At 39.2% G+C, this 12,677-nt stretch overlaps 1 protein-coding gene across 1 annotated transcript in view; it reads left to right on the top strand.

The window, feature by feature from the left end:
- The window catches only part of LOC115518698 (translation initiation factor IF-2-like), a 75,739-nt gene that overhangs the window by 48,943 nt on the left and 14,119 nt on the right, over nucleotides 1–12,677 (top strand). The gene's annotated exons all lie outside the window — the stretch shown is intronic.

Genomic DNA, 12,677 nt, shown 5'->3' on the forward strand with positions numbered 1-12,677 from the left:
ACAATGACTGGTTCCTAGAGTCTTAAAATTTCAGAACTGAAAAGAGACAAGGTATGTTTTATCTGGCCTTAAATATATATATACCAGAGTAGAAAAGGATGTTTCCCTTCCTTAAGCTTTTGCAGTAAAATTTTCATTTATCATTGTATCTACTGCATATTTTATGAAATTCCTTATTAAAGGATTAAAAATTAAGCAAATCATGATTTTCACATGAGTATAAAATGCACACATGTAAAAGTTTTCATTTAATTAAATTAATTGGAGAACCTGTAAGATGTTAAAAGTGGTTTAAAGGAGAATTCAGATACTATACATACATATGTATGTATATATATGATCAAGAATGCTGAAATGGGGGCACCTGGTGGCTCAATCTGTTAAGTGTCTGATTCTTGATTTTGGCTCTAGTCATGATCTCACAGTTCATTGAGTTTGAGCCCCGCATTGGGGCTGCTTGGGATTCTCTCTCTCTCTGTTCCTCCCCCACCTGTGTGCACTCTCTCTCTCTCTCACTCAAAATAAAAAATGTAAAAACATTAAAAAAAAATGCTGAAGTGAATTTACAAATTGATGTAAAACTGGCTTTTTTTACATGGACATGAGGGAAATCATTCCTCCTTCCACTGGACAGAATTTTTTTGCATGTATATGGACAAGAATCCTTTGCATTGCTATCAGTTATCTACAACTTACATTTATAAAATAACTCAAAGATCATGGAAGATGCAAATGCTATAGGCTCAGATATTTAGGAAAGGCGTACATTACACAATGCCTAGTTTTCCATTGAAGATCCCTGGTGATCTTTTTGATCCATTTTAGTCTTTTGCAGTTTGTCATAAAAAGACAAGAATAAGTGGGCCTATATTCTGGTTTTTGACAACAGTTTTATGTCTGTTAGTGTTAGGCCTTACTCTTATTCCTTGTAACTAAAATCAGTTTTCAAAATGAAAGGAAAGTTATTCTTAGGCTGGCATTTTCTGATATTTTGATCAACATGAGAACCCTTCCTTAGGTTAGTGTTGAATTTTGGACTTTTTAAAAATTGAGAGATAGGGGCGCCTGGGTGGCGCAGTCAGTTAAGCGTCCGACTTCAGCCAGGTCACGATCTCGCGGTCCCTGAGTTCGAGCCCCGCGTCAGGCTCTGGGCTGATGGCTCAGAGCCTGGAGCCTGTTTCCCATTCTGTGTCTCCCTCTCTCTCTCTGCCCCTCCCCCGTTCATGCTCTGTCTCTCTCTGTCCCAAAAATAAATAAACGTTGAAAAAAAAATTAAAAAAAAAAATTGAGAGATAATTGACATATAACATTATATTAGTTTCAAGTGTACAACATAATGATTTGATATTGATATTTATTTATTTATTTTTTTTTAAATTTTTTTTTCAACATTTTTACTTATTTTTGGGACAGAGAGAGACAGAGCATGAACGGGGGAGGGGCAGGGAGAGAGGGAGACACAGAATCGGAAACAGGCTCCAGGCTCCAAGCCATCCGCCCAGAGCCTGACGCGGGGCTCGAACTCACGGACCGCGAGATCGTGACCTGGCTGAAGTCGGACGCTTAACCGACTGCGCCACCCAGGCGCCCCTTGATATTGATATTTATATACACCACAAAATGTCACCACAATAAGTCTAGTTCCCCACTATTACCATACACAATAAAAAATGTTTTTCCTTTGAGGAGAACTTTTAAGATTTACTGTCTTCGCAAATGTCAAATATGTGCTACAATATTTTGACTATAATGATACTAGCAAATATCATTCATAAATTGTAGCTTCAAGTGGTTAGGTAGCAAGTCCTATAAGACTACCCAGTGCCTAATATTTTGTAGGTAATAAATAAAGAACAATAAGAATTTGAAGGAAACTAGAACTCGCCTGCCCTATTTTAGTTCTTAAAAGTACATATTAGGGAACCTGGCTGGTTCAGTCAGTAGAGCATGCAACTCTTAATCTTGGGGTTGTAAGTTTGAGCCCTGCTCAAACCTGGGTGTAGAGATTACTTAAAATAAAGGAAAAAAATCGTTGGGAAAAAAGCACATATTTATTACAACCTTAGCAACTTCCCATTCTAAATACTTTTTTACTTGGGTAGTTGAACCCATGGAGGGGAGGGCATGGAATTGGCATTATTCATGCTAATTATAACTGGACCTTTGCAGCCTCATGATCCTTTTATTCCCTTGCACATTCCTGATTTTGAAGCAGCATTGTGGTATAGTGGAAAGAAACAGCATTTGTAGTCTTGTAGACCTGGGTTTGAATCACCACCCTACCACTTGCCAGCTGTTAGATCTTGGGACACTCTCACAATCTCAAATTCTTCAATTAAATGAATACTAAATACTAAACAGGATTATATGGAATTTATATGTAAAGATGTAACAGTGCCTGACACATGGTAGGCAGTAAATGTTAGTGCTCTGGTCTATTCCCGTCAAGCCCTCCTTCTTTCTCTTCTCCTGTTTCCATTACTGAAATTATTAGAGTCATTTGGTATGACCTCTCTCATCTTCCTTCCATCTCTGTATTTCTTTTTGTCTTTTTTTGTTTGTTTCAGAAGTTTATCTATCTTACAAGGTTGTCGTGAGGATTAAAGAAGATAACGTGTATGAAATTGCTTAGTGTATTTCCTAGCACGTATTAGGCATTAAATAGATTAATTGCATCTGAACGTAAGGTTGATTTTACTTCTGATATTTTTTACTTGTACAAGTATTACCCTTCTCCCTAGTATGTGTGATCATCTCGTCTTTCAAAAAGTATTCCCTATTTTGGGGGGGAAAAGCTCTTTTGCCTGGCCTTGCTAGAACTCTGGCTAATACCTTATTTCTTTCATTCCTTTATTTTCAAACTTCACATTTGAATAGATACAGGATTTGGCCTCCACTTTTTTACCACCTGCTCTCACATTAAACCCCTGCATTCTGATATTCCATAATTTTCTCCTGCATCTGAAACAGCACCCTCCCACTCAAGCTCCCACAAGGCTTAAATGTAGGAGGCCTTCAATGAATATTTGTTGAATAATGAATGCAATGAGAAGCTTTAGAGTACTATCACTGAGAGCTCTCTAATAGTTTAAATCAATAGGTTTTTAAGGAAATCTGGTAAGAAACTATTGTACCTAAATTCATTCTAACTGGATGCTTGTGTATGATGTGCATTTTGTTGTTTTTCTGAGAAAAACCCATGGTTTGTATCAGATTTGGAAATAAATTTTAATTTTTTTTAATGTTTGTTTATTTTTGACAGAGGCAGAGCATGAGTGGGGGAGGGACAGAGAGAGAGGGAGACACAGAATCCGAAGCAGGCTCCAGGCTCTGAGCTGTCAGCACAGAGCCTGATGCCGGCCTCAAACTCACAGACCATGAGATCATGACCTGAGCCAAAGTTGGTCGCTCAACCGACTGAGCCACCCAGGCGCCCCTGGAAAGAAATTAAAAAAAATTTTTTTTTTCCAACGTTTATTTATTTTTTTGGGGACAGAGAGAGACAGAGCATGAATGGGGGAGGGGCAGAGAGAGAGGGAGACACAGAATCGGAAACAGGCTCCAGGCTCTGAGCCATCAGCCCAGAGCCTGACGCGGGGCTCGAACTCAGGGACCGCGAGATCGTGACCTGGCTGAAGTCGGACGCTTAACCGACTGCGCCACCCAGGCGCCCCACGAAGAAATTTTAAATACTGTGTTGTAGAGAAAGTTTAGGCCTGTCAAAAGTTCATAAAAAACTGTAAAATCGGTAATAATTAGTAAAAATTTACTGTGCACACTCCAAAAAAGACAGTTTGCAAACTCATACCGAAACATGGAATTGAAGCTCAGAGATCTATTGTTACAAAGCAGCTCACATAGTATGAAGGCAATGAGTATTCTTTATTGTGATTGGTTACAGTATTAGAATTTTTTCAAATGAAAGGGAATTGGTTAGTGGTTACTTCATACTGATTTTGGGGAACTATTTAACTTTTGCTTTTGATTTGCAGAGGCACTACCAAGAAGGGGTCAAGTTAACTTTGCTCGTCTTTGCAAAATAAGCTAACTTAAGCTTCGCTTGTGTGACTGGCTGGTTTTGTCTGCTCAGGAAATCAAGTCTGGTCTCCATTTGTGTTTGATTTTGACAGTTCCACCCTCTTTGGTTACTCTCTCAGCAGGTTGAGAGCATGACCAGCCAGTAGTGTTACTGTCAGTTGCCAGCGATGATGTAGTCAGGCCAGAGAGTCACATATTCACTGTTTCCATTAAATGAGTTGTCAGGCTGGAGGGCCATGTAGTCACCGTCTTCATCATTTATATTGTTCTTGTTTTCATCCAGTTGCTTGATCCTTTTGGATACTAATTTGGTGTACAAGTGGCTGCTGACAGGCATTTGAACTGGAGGCATTTGCAACACACTAGGGAGGTTAATATGATGACTGTAAGGAGGAAAATAGTCAAGGATTGAAAAATTTCCAGGATCCAAGGTTTGTTTTTTGTTTTTGTTTTTTTTTTCCCAGAGAGAGAGAGGAGAGGGCTCATGTGCATGAGTCACGGAGAGGGGAAGAGGGAGAAAGAGAGAATCTTAAGCAGGCTCCATGCTCAGCACAGAACCTGACATGGGGCTCTATCCTATGACCCTGGGATCATGATCTGAGCCAAAATCAGGAGTCGAACGCTCAACTGACTGGGCCACCCAGTGCCCCCTGGAGCCAAGGTTTAACAAAAGAACAGATCTGTGGAAGAGGTGTCACTTATTTGATGAAAAATTTTTATCAGGTATTTAAGATCCTTTAGATTTTGGATAATAATTCCTGATTGGTCAACATAGAAACAACATTTTTTTTTTTACCCAGTTGTAGCACAGGCAACTCCTTGTTGAGCAGTCAAGGCATCAAGGCCTATTCCATTTTGCAGTACCACTGGAGATAAACCATTTATTTAATAGTTTTTTATTTTTTAAATAGTTGGAGAAATACATGATTTTTCTAATTCATTAACTCATTTGAGGAAAAACCACTCTAACATATGAAAACCAGAGCTTTTTTTGTTTATTTGGGTTTTTTAATAATTATGTTAGAGAGAGAGTACAAGTGGGGGAGAGGCAGAGAGAAGGACAGAGGATCTGAAGCAGGCTCTGTGCTGTGAGCATAGAGACCGACGCAGGGCTCCATCTCACAAACTCTGAGATCATGACCCGAGCCAAAGTCGGAAGCCTAACCAACTGAGCCACCCAGGCACCCCAACCAGAGCTTTTTTTGAATAATAAAATGTGGAAGTTCATGGGAAGCTAACTTATGAGGAGTTACTTTATGTACAAACAATCCTAAGTTTATATAATTCAAAGAGTCCTTTTTAGTCATTTGGGGTATAAAATATGGTAAACCATACCATCCAGACCATTTGGGTGGGAAGTCTCTGTATACTGTGTTACTACCACAGAGGATGAATTACTCAGTATTATTAAGAGAGAGTTAGGGTGGATCCCATGACCCACCAGTCAGGGGTAACGTGGATATCATGGTTATTCTTTGCCATGTAGGCATCAGCACACTACCATCTTGAATGGCTGTAGCTTAAATTTAGATAGGAACAAAAAACATTCCTATGAATTTGGTTGGCTTAGCAGTCCATATGTCATGTTATTGTTGATAAACAATTGATTTCCTATCCAGTGGTGCCTTGAATATTTGTCTGTCCAGTAAGTGAAACTGTTATTTATATAGTAGGGTTATGGAGGCATTCCATTTGCCTACCAATTTTTCACTGAACCAGGGTACAGCTTCATTAATTTCTTTGGTAATATAATTAAAGGTATCATCATTCTCTAATTTTAAATGTGGGTCATTATATTTAGGAGTCTAATCTCCTTCATCTGAGTCAAACCAGAGGGTTTGGTTACAGAGTGAGTCTGGAACATGCCCCAAATCAAGTCCAGTATCAAGAAGGTTCTCTATGCATAGGCACGGGTTACCAGCAATGAAGTTTACAGCGGTTATGGGCCATTCCTTGGCCTTTAAGGCTTCTTCCCAGTGTCAGATTAATGGCCATAAATATTAGTTGAATGGCCAAGGGAAGGATATCAGACCTTTTCATAAAGCCATTTCCTGAATTAATCATTCAAGCATTTATAGAAGCTGGTTCTAATATTAATTGGAGTCTTCCTGAGCATTTAAATGGTAACATAATCAATGACCATTTTGAGTAGTAAAAGAAAGTATTTGTTGGATGGTGGACCTTAGTGGGTGTTTACTGTGGGTGGAGGAAATTTCCAATGCAAAGAGAAACCTAAGTTTAAATATTTACAATTAATTTTCAAGACAGTAATATACAACAATTGTTATAAATCAAGTCCTAGAAGTGAATGAGGAATTCTGCTGAATGTTCTGTGATTTGGGACAGAAACTATCTATACCATACTGTTGTTTGCTGCAGGGGAAGACTTTTTCTTGGAAATCTTTCATTTTTAGGCAGCTGTAGGTTTACAAGTTCCAGTGTCTGGGGGAACTCTATTTAGTTGAGAGTCATGGACCCATGTTCAATACCCTGTAATTTAACTGCTGTAGGAGAAGTTTCCATTGAGGTTCAGTTGCTATTTTTCATTGATGTCTCTTCCAAAACACCCACTGTCCAAGTTCCAAAGTATGGAGTACAAAGTCCTCTCATGTGGAGGGTGTTTAAGAGCTTCCTTGACCTGTTGAAAGTAAGGTTTTTTTTTCTTTCTTTTGTGTGTGTGTGTGTGTGTGTGTGTGTGTGTGTGTGTGTGTGTTTTAAAATGTTTATTTGGTTGTGAGAGACGCGAGTGGGGGAGGGGCAGAGAGGGAGGGAGACACAGAATCCGAAGCAGGCTGCAGGCTCTGTGCTGTCAGCACAGAGCCCCACATAAGGGCTTGAACTCATAAGCCGTGAAGTTTTACCTGGAATTCCCCATAATGGAAAACATTTTCTAATGAATTCTTTCCTCCTGTAGTGGCATGAGCTTTCCAACGATGGAAAGCTTTGACCCATCTAGAAAATAGACATGTCATGACAGGTACATATTGATAACCCATAGAAGGAGGCAATTGAATGAAGTCCAGTTGTAGATGTTCTGATGGTCTGGATGGTGGGAGAGCAATTCCCCAAAGCTACTTTAATAGTTTTAATAGAGTTATATGACTGACAGGTTAAACACAGATTATAAACCTGTTGTGCCGATTTAGAACAGTCACCTCACCAATAGTTTTCATAATTTGGGTCATTTTGTCAATTCCATGGTGGGTAGTCATGTGCAGTGCTCATAAGAGTGGCTGTTTGAGAGATTCAGGAAGCACTGGACAGTCGTTTGGGCCTTCCCAGGGTTTTCTTTTTTCATGGAACTTGCATCCTTTGTGGTGCCACTTTTGTTTTCTATTATCTGACACAATTTTTTGTCTGTTACACAAATTGTCATGAATAATGTGATTTGGATCTTTTTAGAACATTTATTTAAATTATAGAGTTTTGGTACATTAGGAATTTCTTGAATTAACAGCTTTAGCATGAAAGTTAGCCATAACATTTCTCTGATATTCAGGGTCTGATTAGTGGGTACGAGCCTCAGTTTTGATAATGCGATTTGTGAGGGTAATAACAGTGCCAAGAGGAAATCAGCAACCTGAGGTTCCTGTTTTTATAGGTGTGTCATTTGATGTTAAAAATCCTGTTTTCAGAGCATGCTAAATAAAATCTTGGACTCCTCCAAAAGCATATCTCCTATCATTGTAAATATTTGCAGTTTTTCTTTTTGCTAGTTTACATGCTCATTTGAGGACAAATAATTCTGCAGGTTGGGCTGAGTTAAATTGAGGAAAGACTCCTCTTTCTTTTTTTTTAAAGTATGCTTCACACCCAGTGTGGAGTCCAGTGCAGGGCTTAAATTCATGACCCTGAGATCAAGAGTTGGACACTTAATCCACTGAGCCACCCAGGCACCCCAAGGACTTCTCTTCCTAATAATTCATATTGAGCAGTTGCAGTATATCCAGCTTCATATTTCCCTTCAGAATTTTTGGCATAAGAGCCATCAATGTTAAGAGTACTAAATCTGGACTGGTTAATGGAGTTTCTTGTAAATTTAATCTAGGAGTCAGATTTTGAGAGACCAATTTGGTGCAATTATGAGTTTTCTTCTTTTTGGGGTAAGGGTAGAAGGGTAGCAAGATTTAAGGAGTTGCAAGGAAGAATGCACAGATTTGAAGGAGACAGGAATAGAATCTCATGTTAGTCTACTAGCTAAGAAATGCTGGGTTCGCTCAGTTAAAATTTGTATATTAGGAGGAACTTGCGGATTTAAAATACTTCTTTGAACAAGTTCTGAAGAGGATTCTACAATTTTAGCAGCTGCAGCAACTGCCTGTGACCAATTTGAATGTGCCCTGGCTGCTGGGTCCAATTGTAAACTATAATTTGCAGGTCTATTTTTTTCTTCCATGTTCTTGTGTAAGGACTCCCAGTGTCAACGTTCATGAACAGTGTAAAATGTTTGGTATATAGTCAGGGAACCCAGTGCAGAAGGATTTTGTAAGGCTTGTTTGATTTTAATAAACGCTTCCTCATATTTTGTTTCCTAAGGAAGTGGTTCCTGAGAGTTCCTTTTAGTCAGTTCATAGGGTGGAGAGGCCAATAAGGAAAAACTAAAGGACCCAGGATTGACAGTATCCTGCAAGTCCAAGGAGGCCTCTAAGTTGTCTCTTTGTTATAGATCTGAAGAAATTTTGGATGGTACTTACTCTTTCTGTAAACAGAAAGATTCCTTTGCTGATAAATCAGAACCAAGGTAATGTACTTTTTCTTATGAAAACTGAAGTTTATCTCAGGAGGCCTTATGGCCTTTTAAGCTAGCTGTTGCAGTAGATGTTTTGAGTCAATTTCAGTTTTGTGTGGATGAAGAGCAAAGAAGTAAATCATCTACATATTGAATCAGGATAGAATTTTTTGGAAATGACAATGTACTTAAATCCTGATGTAGAACTTGTGGGAAATGTGAAGGGTCCTCAATGGTTCCTGGAGGCATAACTATGTTAAGTATATTGTTGATTTTTCCAAACAAATACTGACTTTCCTTATCTACTGGGATGCTAAAGAAGGCAGATCTACAACCATGAACGATTCAAAATTGGTTGGAATGTCTGACAATAGAGCGTTTGGTTGGGTACTACAGGAAGCCTTGGAATGACAGTTTTATTTATAGCTCTAAGATCTTGTACAGATCTCCATCCTTGGCTGTGGGGCTTTTTTTGGGGGTAGGATAGGAGTGTTGGAAGGACTGGTACCAGGGAATAAGTAGTCCTTGATTTATTAAATCTTCTGTTATGGGGGTGAGCCCTTGTATGGCTTAGGGTTTTAAGGAATATTGGGGGCAATTTTGGAATTTTTCCCAGATCTGTGGAAGAAGAGGTCCATAGGATATTAAAAGCTTCAGAGAGGTCTACAGTATTTGCTTCATCATGGAGTTTGGCCTCTTCAGGACAATTATTTTGAGCTTATAGAACACATAATGTTTTGGAGTCTGTTGAGTCTGGAAATTCCAAGGTTATTTCTCCAGAGACAAAATATATTTGGTCTCCTAATTACTTCGAGGAAGTTCTTGATGTATCATGGTGGAGGTTTAAAGTGGAAGGAGTCTACTGGCACAGTACATTTTTCTCCATTTATTTCAGGTTTCATTTTACTCTAATGATTTATAGGAATTACTGGGAGTAGCTTACTGGGCAGTACCTTAAAGCCTCATCAGTGTTGATTATTATCTGGAGATCTGAATGGAGGTTGAGAGTTCTCTCTTCTTAGATAGTTGTCCTTTCTGTTTACAGTATTGACAGATATGCTTGTCAACAGGGGCAAAGTTAATTCTAAAGTTAGTTCTATAGTTGTTATAATCATGGGCCATGAGTTTATTTGCTTGATTAACACTTTTTGTGTTCTAAAACTCTTTCAAAATGCTCAGCAGAATGTTGGGGCTCAGAAAGGAGAGGGATCTTCCCTTCTAATTTATGTTTCCTTAATAAATCATTAAGCTCAAGGGTGAAGCCCATTAATAAAATGAGCAGACAGGTGAAGTTAGCGTCAGGGTCTCTAAGACCAGGATGCTGTCTAAATATTTCTTCTAGGGGCGCCTGGGTGGCGCAGTCGGTTAAGCGTCCGACTTCAGCCAGGTCACGGTCTCGCGGTCTGTGAGTTCGAGCCCCGCGTCGGGCTCTGTGCTGCCTGCTCAGAGCCTGGAGCCTGTTTCCGATTCTGTGTCTCCCTCTCTCTCTGACCCTCCCCCGTTCATGCTCTGTCTCTCTCTGTCTCAAAAATAAATAAGCATTAAAAAAAAAAATTAAAAAAAAAAATTTCTTCTAAAAGAATTCCAGTGTTTGCAACTAATTTATTCCTTTTCTAGTGACAGGATTGTATTAAGGCTCAATCATTTCTCACAGGAAAAACCCTGGGTATAGCTTTAAGAAGCAGTTGACCTAATTTTCTCTCTCTTTTTTATTCCATCTTTTGAGGCATACATGGTGGGATCGTCTAAGTTTTTAGAAGGATCTTTCCAACCTATTGCATGGAGCCACCTTTGGGTGTCTCCTTAACTTAGCACCATGTGAATGAATTGGTACAAATCCATGAGCCCAGGTCATAAGCTCCAAGAATTATCTTAAAATTTCCTATAAATTTAGTTTGATTCTTCTTTGGGTCTGGAAAATGGTTTATAATGGCTTGCAGCTCAGCTTCAAACCAGGGTTTAAATTCTGCTTTGGATTGGACCACTGGTTCATGGTAAGATTTTACTCTCAAGACCATTAGGAGCCTAGGAGGTTTGAGGGAAAGGGCGAAAGATCAAATAGATTGTGAGAATCAAGATAGGCACAGATGGGTTAATTGGAAGGTCATTCAAATCTTTAGACTCAGGGCTTTTGTCATAAGTTTTCATTGACTTGTTGTAATGAATCTTTTAGACTATTTTAGAGTCATTCTGTCTTCTGGAGGCCTCTGCAAACCAAGGAATGCATTTCCTTGTTTTTGAGAGATTTGAGATTCTCTTTTATTTATTTATTTATTTATTTTTTTTTAATTTTTTTTTTTCAACGTTTATTTATTTTTGGGACAGAGAGAGACAGAGCATGAACAGGGGAGGGGCAGAGAGAGAGGGAGACACAGAATCGGAAACAGGCTCCAGGCTCTGAGCCATCAGCCCAGAGCCCGACGCGGGGCTCGAACTCACGGACCGCGAGATCGTGACCTGGCTGAAGTCGGACGCTTAACCGACTGCGCCACCCAGGCGCCCCTCTTTTATTTATTTTTAAAGCTTACTTATTTTTGAGAGGGAGAGAGAGAGCAGGAGAGGGGTAGAGAAAGATAAAGAGAGAGAATCCCAAGCAGATCCCACAAACTGTGAGATCATGACCGGAGGTAAAATCAAGAGTCAGACATTTAACCAGCTGAGACACCCAAGTGCCCCTGGGATCCTCTCTTTTAAAGGGCACCCTTAAGAGGGATCATCTTTTTTTAAAAATAGCTCCCCAAAGTGGCCATTGCAATTCGAAATTATCCTTTGTAAAGCCCAACCATTTTTCCAGAAGGACACAAGATTCTGTTCTATAGTGGGTATACATGTAAGAGGGAGGGAGAAGAAAAAGAAGATTTAGACAAGTTGGAACCCTTTAGAATATCTGAAACAAATAACCTACGGGAGCCTGCTAGGTTTATCATTGTCTAAAACCCAAGGAATCATGCGTTTTTTTTTCCCTTAAAGGGTATCTTACTAAGAAGCTTCAACAGAGACAGAAAGCAAGTGTGCACAGTAAACTTGGAGAGCTCAGAATGCAAAGAGTAGAGCTCAGATCCTAGAAAGACTTACCCAAGAGCTCTGTAGTCTGCAAAAAAGCAGTGAGTGCACAGTGCTCTGTGGGTACTGGCATGTGGTTTGCTCACCGGTCACAGGGAGTCATTGGCTAAAGATCCCACTGCTGACCCCATTAACTGTCAAAAGTTCATAAAAAACAAGTAAAAGCAACAAATCACCGGAGTAGTAATTAGTAAAAGTTTATTGTGCACATACCAAAAAGACAACTTGTAAACTGGGAGCACTCAGATCAAAACATGGAATGAGGCTCAGAGGCATATTGTTTGTTACAAAGCAGCTTATATAGTGTGAAGGCAGTAAATGTTTATTATTTACAGTGATTGGTTGCAATATTAGAATTTTCTCCAAGGGAGTTGGTTAGTGGCTACATCATATCAATTTTGGGAAACAGTTTTAAGTTTTGCTTAAGATTTTCAGGGGCACAACCAAGAAGTGATCCAGGTTAAGTTAACCTTGCTTGTCTTACAAAAAAAAATTAAGGTCTGCTTATATGACTGACTGGTTTTGTCTGCTCAGGGAATTTTCAAGTCTGATTTTTGTTTGTGTTTTATTTTAACAACTTTCAAGGCAAGTTTTAACAAAAGCATCTTATCTATTTCTCCTATCAAGAGAACTCAGAACATTGTTTTCCAGTTCAGTAATACTCAGACCTTGATTCTTGGGCCCCTGGTGGTCTTTTCAGCAGCCATTTTCTTCTAAGACTTCCATAATATTAACCATGCTGGCCTTTTGATTAATGATAATAGCTAATATAGCAGCAGAGGCATATTTTAAAAACAGTAGTCCCAGCTTTGGTCAATTAGATTTTTCTTTTTGCCATTTTAATAAG

Source organism: Lynx canadensis, chromosome B4, assembly GCF_007474595.2.
Source record: "Lynx canadensis isolate LIC74 chromosome B4, mLynCan4.pri.v2, whole genome shotgun sequence".
Taxonomy (NCBI): Eukaryota; Metazoa; Chordata; class Mammalia; order Carnivora; family Felidae; genus Lynx; species Lynx canadensis.